Source organism: Hipposideros armiger, unplaced genomic scaffold (assembly GCF_001890085.2).
Source record: "Hipposideros armiger isolate ML-2016 unplaced genomic scaffold, ASM189008v1 scaffold_530, whole genome shotgun sequence".
Classification (NCBI taxonomy): Eukaryota; Metazoa; Chordata; class Mammalia; order Chiroptera; family Hipposideridae; genus Hipposideros; species Hipposideros armiger.
The window spans coordinates 513,403-521,764 of NW_017731880.1; positions in this window are offsets into that span (position 1 = coordinate 513,403).

The window sequence follows — 8,362 nt, forward strand, 5'->3', positions numbered from 1 at the left end:
GGCGCTTTTAAGCCCCAGGTTAGAGGGAATTGCCGAGCCAGGCCCAGGGGTCCCCGGGAGAGGCTGAGTTGGTAGCGAGCGGGGACATCACTTCATCAGACTTAATCTAAACCCTGATGCAGAAGGGGATAGAAACGGCTGTGCTGTCCCAGGAGAGTGTCAGAGTGACTGCGGCACCAACGTGGGCTTTAAGTGGGAACAGAGGAAGCGACTGGTTTAATTAGACCCAGTCACAAACAAGCCTCCGCGTCCCCTCCTGTTCCGAGGGACCCAGGCAGCAGCCAGCCGTGCCCCAGGACAGCCGCCCGGGGCCTTCCTGATCTGTCCACGGGGGCCCCACACTTGTGCTCCCTGCAGAAGGTCCCAGAGTCACCAGGGGCAGGACTGTGGACAAGCAGAGCTGGGAGCCCACCCCGCCAGCAGCTCTGTAACCAGCTCCATCCACGGGGGCCCGGCCGGGGCTGGAACCTGGCTTTGCAGCGGCCTGAGCCTGCTCGGACCCAGGACCCTGCACCGGCCTGGAGAACTTGGTGCGAAGAATCAGGACCCCCCCGGAGGCTGCGAGCCTGGCTGAGGGGCCCCTGGTCCCTGCTGTGGGTGACGCCCTTGTCCCCTCAGCCTCCTGAGGGCTCTGCCTGCCCTGCTCCCTGGGAGAGGGAGGTCCAGGTGGACCCAACCTTCACGTGTGGCTCTGAGCCTGCTGGGAAGTCCCCGTGTGGACTCAAATCATTTCAGCCTTTCAACCGGCCACAAAACAGTTTGAAAACCAGTCAGACCAGCCCAAAAGAAGCAAGGAGTGCAGGGGGACAGAAGCCCCCCGCAACCTCCCCCATCACCCTGGCCTATAACAAGGCGGCTGACGGCAGCTCAGTTCAGGTGAGCCGGGCCCCTGCAAGGCGGGCGCTGCTGGAAGCACATGCCTCTAACACCAGGCCCTTCCCTCCGGGGCACGTTTCCCAAGCAGGTTCTCACTGCGGCAGGAGCTCGGCCGCGGCAGACAGTCGTCTCTGTGTCCCCCAGGCAGCATGAGACTCGGGAAGGTCGGTGGGGCTGGAGGAGGCCGGAGCGGTGCGGACAGCTGGACTGGGCCGTCGCCCCTCTCGGGACGGCAGAGGGAGGCTGCATGGGGGTCTCTCCTGGTGACCTTGGTGATGACTCAGTCCCCATCCAGGTCCCCCAAGTCCCCAAAGAAAGCTGTTCAGACAAGGGCTACGATCATCAGGACAGGCTTATTTTCAAGCACAGCCCAATATTTCAAGTTCACCCTGTGGCCCATGTCAAAAAAATTTTAAAAATAACTCCTTCTAAACAAACACGATACACAAGGTCGAGCGTCCTCGTCAGGACCGTTGGCTGCAGGGGGTGTGCCTGGCCCACACTCGCTGACGACGCCTCCGTGATGTCATTTACGGAGCCCCACAGCGCCCCTGGGGGAAGCGGGCTGGCATCCCCAGCAAGCTCCTTCCGTCCCTGCCCAGCCCCCCACCCTGGCCTGGGAGCCCCAGGCTGCATTGCGGGGGACAACCCCATGACAGCTGGGCACGGCCCCAAGGTGGGACCTGACCAGGGGTCCCTCCTCCCACTCCCAGCAGACCCTCACTTCTGCGCCCCGGGGCCGTGTCCTTGGCCCTGCCCCCCGTCGGACCCTCGCTCAGCACGAGGACAAGGTTGCCCTGGTTTGCACACGAGGCCCTCACAGAGCGATGCCGGGGTTCCGATGTCTGATTAGACACATGTAACGTCTCATGACCAGAACAGGTCACTCCAGGAGGTGACCACACACTGTCCACCCATTTGCCCAGCACTGATTAAGCACCTACTGTGTGCCCAGCGCTGTCCCAGGAGCCCCTGGGGAAGAGCATGAAGAAGAGACGAGGCCCTTGCCTTCCTGTCTCGCCTCCCTGGGGGCAGGCGGAGAACAAATGATCAAGCGAAGGCCCTCAGTGGTGGGGTGCTGGCGGCTGCTGGTGAGGGACAAAGCTGGCAGGGGCAGCGTGATCAGGGAGCAGCAGGGCCACTGGAGTGGGCGCCCTGAGAGCACGTCCCCAGCCACGTCCCCAGCCACGTCCCCAGGTATCAGGGAAGACGCTGTTTTCTTCACGTCTGTGGCCAAGACAAAGGACCACGGTTCAGAGGCCGCGAGCATTTGTTACTAATTTTGTTTGTTGTGCATCAATTAAAATTAAAAACTAGATGTGCATGTGCCTTGTCATGGTTTCATTATTAAAATCCACTTGTGTCCCATAATTTATTAGGAAAACAAAACAGGAGATATGACTAAAATCTTTAGGAGATTCTAAATGAGAAATCTTTTTTAGAACAGAGACAAGTAGAACCAATAACATCTTGATTTCTGTTACATTAATACATAGACCTACAAGTAGGTCACCTTCCCAGGATAGGTGGGCGCAGGCCTCCTGGCTCCCTGAGGAGACCCCAAGATTTAGGTCCAGTGCTGGCCACACAAGAAGAATGTGAGCAGGAGGGTTGGGGAGGGGACGCCGTGGGGACCTAAGTCTGGGAGCCAGGCAGTCACTCTGCAGGCATGTGACCCAGGGGTGTAGCACCCTAAGATCTGAGCAAGGCGCTGGTCGGAAGAGGCTGTCGGGAGAAAGGAACCCAGGGCTGTGGCCCTCACTGTCCCTCCCCTGTGCCACACTGCACAGGTGGCAGTGACACGGCTCCAACAGTGACATTTCCCAAGCAGCACCTGTGAGGGGCTTCCATCCCAAGCGCCCAAAGCTGAACAGTTCACCGAGTGCTGGTCGCCACCCTCACCTCTGCCACCTTCACGTCTCACCTGGACAGGGCCTCAGGTGCCCACCCTGTCCACTCTCTGGGCAGCGGTAACCTTCCTACCCCCAGACCTGACCCTGTGGCCTGCCCCACCCCAGGCGCCCCGAGTGGTCAGGGAGCGTGTTTCCTACCTGGCGCCCTCCCCCCACACCGGGCAGGGAGCGCTGCCGGTTACAGATGTCTACCCCACTCCAGCCCTCTGCCCTCGCCCCCACGATGGGCCTGCACATCATCGGCCGCCCACAGAGACCCTCCGTGGGCAGCAGCGTGCAGCCTTGGCGGAGGCCGGCCCTCATCACTGGCTTGTGCCTGGCTGTTCAGATCCAAGACTCTCTCAGTCTCGCATGAAAATCATCATCAAATCGCAGAAGCTAGGGCAAGAGCATTGAAAACGTTGCCCCCCCAACCCCGACCCCCATGCCCTCAGCTGTCCCTCCACCCGTGCTGATTTCTCCATGGACACCTGGGAATTCGGTGGCGGTGGGGCCTCACCTCCTGTGCCTCCTTCCCCGAATTGTCTGCCTTTCCTCAGCAAAAGCAGCTACTGTCCAGATGGCCCCTGTCTCCACGTCTCCACATGGCAGAGGGAGCCCCCGTCGGGCCGCAGGCTGGGGAGCCTGGAATTTGGGTTTGGGTTTGAGGCAGGCTGGACCCCAAGGCCCTCGGGCAGCACTGACATGTCCTGGATGGATCAGATCATTTTGGTTGCAAGCTGTCCCTGGGCCCGGGCGCCCGACAGCTGCCACGTCTGATTAAACCGTGATGCATTGAACTCGACTCGGCAGCTCCCGCCGGCTCGTGCCAGTGATCCAGAAAGAACGCCAGGCACGGGCCCGCTGCTCTCGCCGGAACGCCCTTCTCTGCAGTCAGGAAACGTCTGCCCCTCTGCAGGCGCGGAGGCTGTTAAAATTAGCAATCTAGGGGAGAGGTCCAAAAATATGGCATCAGCCTCTGAGTCTCACTGTGTTCTGCCTCTGACATTTCTGAGTTGTTTTTCTGATCGGAAGGGCTGCCTTTCTTCAGGCGTGTGACTGGCTTCCTGCGTCAGGATTTCAACAGCTCAGCAGCTAGCCCAGGGCCTCAGGCACTGCCTCCTCAGCTCCGAGGGCCGACACTCCCTGCAAGACGGGGCCAGGAACCCCTCCTCAACCCAAGAGCGCCCCCGGCTTGCCGACCTGCTGCCACCTTCAGAGGGTCAGGACCACAGCCAGGCCAGCCCAGGATAAGTGGGCGTGAGGCCTGCAGCGCACCGCCGCTGGGGCCAGACTAGAGCCCACTGGATCCCAACCATCAGCAGATGGGGACCCCGCGTCCAGAGCCTCAGACGATGCCTCCCGCAGCATAAGGGTCAATGCAAACATAACTGATAACTGAGGCTAAAGTGCCCCCAAACTCTGCCAGCCTGGGCCCCAGAGAAAAAGCCGAACAGTGGAAGCGGGAAGGAGGTGGCAGGGGACCAGGCAGACAGCGGCCAGCTGCTGTGAAAGCAGAGAGGCAGGCAGCCGGCCGCCCCTCCACTCTCCCTCTTGTTCCTCGCGCTGGCGGCTTCAGGAGAGGGAGAGGCAGACGCAGGGGTGTGGGGAGGGTCCGGGAAGGAGTTAGCGGGCCTCCGCCTCTGGTCATCTGTCCGCAGGCAGTGGGGCCTCGTGTCACCTGGGCTGCAAAACAGAGTCCAGGGGAGCCACGCGGAGGGTGAGCTTCCGGGGGACCACAGCTCTGCGAGCGGCGCCCGAGGCTCAGGCACAGTCAGAAAAACCCACAGAACAGCGGTTCTCAACCTTCCTAATGCCGCGACCCCTCAATACAGTTCCTCATGTTGTGGTGACCCCCAACCATAAAATTATTTTCATTGCTACTCTATAATGTAATTTTGCTACTGTTATGAATCGTAATGTAAATATCTTTTTGTTTTCCAATGGTCTTAGGCAACCCCTGTGAAAGGGTCGTTCGACCCCCACAGGGGTCACGACCCACAGGTTGAGAACCGCTGCCATAGAAGATGGACGGTGCTGGCCCTGCAGAATTCTACAATGTCTGCCTGTCAGAAAGGGGGTGACAGGATAGGAGGCAAACACAGGGCGGGGTGGAGCACACTCCCCTCCACACAGCCAGTGTGTCGCCCCTAGAAAGCATCCTGCACCTCTCATGACAAATGTGAGGACCCCGAGGGCCGGCCGACTGGCGCGATGGTTAAGAACTCGCTTGGGATGCCAGAGGGCCCCGGTTCGGATCCCACATGTGAGGGCCAGTGACACTGCCCTCTACAGCTAAGCGTGAGCGGCCGGCAGCCGCGGTGAGCGGCCGTCCAGAGGCCGGCGACTGATCTGCCTCGCCAGAGAAGAGCGCAATGGTGGTGCCAACTTGGGCCAGTGGGGCAACGTCCTCCGCAGCTGGATTGAGGAACAAGGCGACAGCAACTTGTCTGTTCCCCTTCCCCCAATTCCCCAGCACTGTTCCCATTCCCCAATTCCCCAATAAAAAAAAATTAAAAAAAAATGTGAGGACCCCGAGGGTCCGATCTGTCAGAGGCACAGGGGATGGGTCAGCAAAGAAGGACAGCGGTCAGAACACAGGAAACGTCCGTCCCCAGCAGGACCCAAGTGCCCGACGGCTGTGTGAGCTGGGCTTTCGCCCGCCTGACGGCACAAAGAACAAAGGCGACAGGTCCACTGGGGCCAGACGGGTCGAGACAGGCCCAGGGGTGCCAACTGGGAGAAGCCCCTTAGAAAGCATTTAGATAACAGGGTTTTCTAATTCCACACTATTTTGCCCATAAATTTGACTCCGTGAAATGATCCACTCACCGGGGTGTCCACCCACCGTCCATCTGCTGACACCCAGGTCTCCACCTTGGACTGGAGCTCTGAGTTCCATGACAGCCTCTAGGCATCTCCAACCACACTGTCCACGGTGCTCAAACGCAGCATGTCCACAGTAGAATGGCCCCTTCCCACCGATAAGCCCAGAAAGTTGAGCCAAGAACCGTCCTGGCCCCTCCCTCGCCACACCCGTCCTGTCAGCTCGCCAGCACTGCCCACCTTGGCCTCCTGGACAGTCGCCCAGCTCATCCCCAGGCCCCCTCTCTGCCTGGACCTCACGCTGGCCTCCTGGCTGGTCTCCGGTTCTTCCTGCTCAGAACCTCCTCATCCAGGAGGCCAGCGTGGCCATCTCCCATCCTGTCGACAGCACTTCTGATCTCCACATCTGTCCCCCCAAAGAATCGAATCACCTGGAGGGCTGGCTGGGCCCAATCCATGAGCTTCTGACTCAACAGGTCTGCGTGGTGCCCAAGAATGTGCCCCTGTGACAAACTTGGGGACCACTGCCCTAGAGGACAGTATCCACACTCCTCAGTGAAGGCTAGGACCACTAGCCTCCTCTGCTTTGTGCTGGTTCCCCCAGGAGCAACCCTGACAAGGACCCCAGTGCAAGGAGCTGCCTTGGGAGGGGCCCTGGAAGCCCCAGAGGGGTTCAGGGGGGTGTGGGGGGAGGGAAAGCGAGTCAGCATGGTGGCCTCTGCAGCCTGAGCAGCTGGGGACACACACAGCCGAGGAGTACACGCAGGACTCAGAGTCCCCGCCCCGCCCTGAGGTGTGAGGCAGTGCAGCCCCCCACACCCAAGGTGGTCCAAGGGCTGAGGACTGCCCGGGGTCTGGGCGGTGGAGCCAATTCTCCAGCAACCCCAGCCTGGGCAGGGGGGGTCCCACTACCAGAGGCCCCCCCGCTCAGGTGAGGACGGAGAGCAGAGGAGCGGGCAGCATTGACCGCATCACTGTGGTCCCCAAACTCTGAGATCCGGCTCCCACCTTTCAGGACCCGCCCCGTTACCTTCAGCCCCTTGGGCAGCTCCTCACTGTCACTAAGCTTCTGGGTTCCCCTTGGGAAACCAGCTGTCCTCTGCCTTGTAACTGCTGCCTCCCCAGCTCACCATCAAAGAGAGAGAGGTCCGCACGCCATGCCAGCACCTCCCCAAACACACCAGACACACCCAATGCCTGACGAGGCCGCACGTGGCCCGTGCGCGCACATGACCAGCCCCGTGTTCCCGACGCTCGTGGTTTCTGACCACTCGGAAGCCTTGGCACTGAAGGGACATCTAAACCCGCGTTTTCACCTCAAATTACTTACAAGTGATTTATAAGAACACGTTTCCTCATAAACACATCTTCACATTCCAGACACGGGCATATGGGCTACGGATGCAGAAACATGACACCCCTATGCTCACACCCTTTTTCATTATTAAACGTAGTTCTTTCATGTGCAAATTTAAGTTTCCAGCCTTGAGAGTGATGCAAATCAGAAACCAAACACGTTGCTCTCCGGGAGCCGGTTGTTTATTGGTGGGGACAGAGGGAGGCCCCAGCCCGGCACCCACAGGCAGCAGCACCAGAGAACCAACCCGGCCACCTGTCCTGTGGGCCCCCGGGGCCCCGGAGCCTTCTGGTAACACCAGCCACGTTTCCTTCCTCCACCCAAATGCGGCTGGACACCAAGGAAGACCAGGCTCTTGAGAAAAACAGAACGATGAAGGGACAAAGGCCTGCTCTGGAGAGCGGCTGCTGGCATCTCTGCTCTCGCAGGGACTCCCCTGGGAAAGCCCTGATGGGGGCAATGGCCTCCCAGCCAGAGCACAAACCCAGACACCCCTACTCCCAGCCCTCTATGGGGGAACAGGGAGCTAGGAAAATGTGAGGGGAGGGGGCCTGCCTGGATTGAAGCCGCCTGCCCACTCAGTGGTGGAATTGACCTTCCCGCTTGCAAAACCCAGGAGCGGGGAGGGAGGCAGAACAGGCAGAAGTTCCCAAGAGCATTATTGTGACATTTTCAATAGATGCACAAAAATTACTTGGTAAAAAAATCAGCATGTCAAGATGAGAGAAAAGGAAGATTTTTTTTTTAATTTACCTAGGAATAAAAGAAAATTCCCTTTTAATGATAAATATTGTTTTTCAGTTATTCAACTCCCTCAAATATGATGTTGAAAACCCCTGTTAAATTCAGGGCTGACCACTCCCATTATCACCACGATTAGTCCACGTGAGTTCAGCAGTTTTAGTCAAAGCAATGACATATAACAGAAAGCGTAGCTATGCGTATCTGCAGGTGATAGATACATAGCGAGAAAACTGAACAGAATCAACAGACAGGATGAACCAATGCATGCTCACAAATTTGGAAAGCAAACAAAAATAGAAGCCCCAGGTCTTCCCGAACACCAGCAATAAGGGGGGACTCACCGCCCCCCAGCTGGCACCCGCCCCCCCAACAGCCTCCGCCTCTGACAGCCAGGGCCAAGCCCCCACTGGTGTCCTGGCCCAACGCCCTTTGTGCCCCAGGGGCAACTGCGACAGTGAGGGTGAAGGCCCCACGGAGAGTCCCCTGCAGGACAGCGGCCAGGAGGAGGGGTCACAGCCAGGGGAGAGGAGCAGAGGCTGCAGCTGGCGGACCCCCTTTCCTCCGCTCTGCTCCCCGGTCCAGGCTCCACCTCTCCGCCCACTAAGGCTCCCGCCTGCAGCCTGCCGCCCAAAACGCATCAGGACCACAGTCCATAACTGGCCTTCTC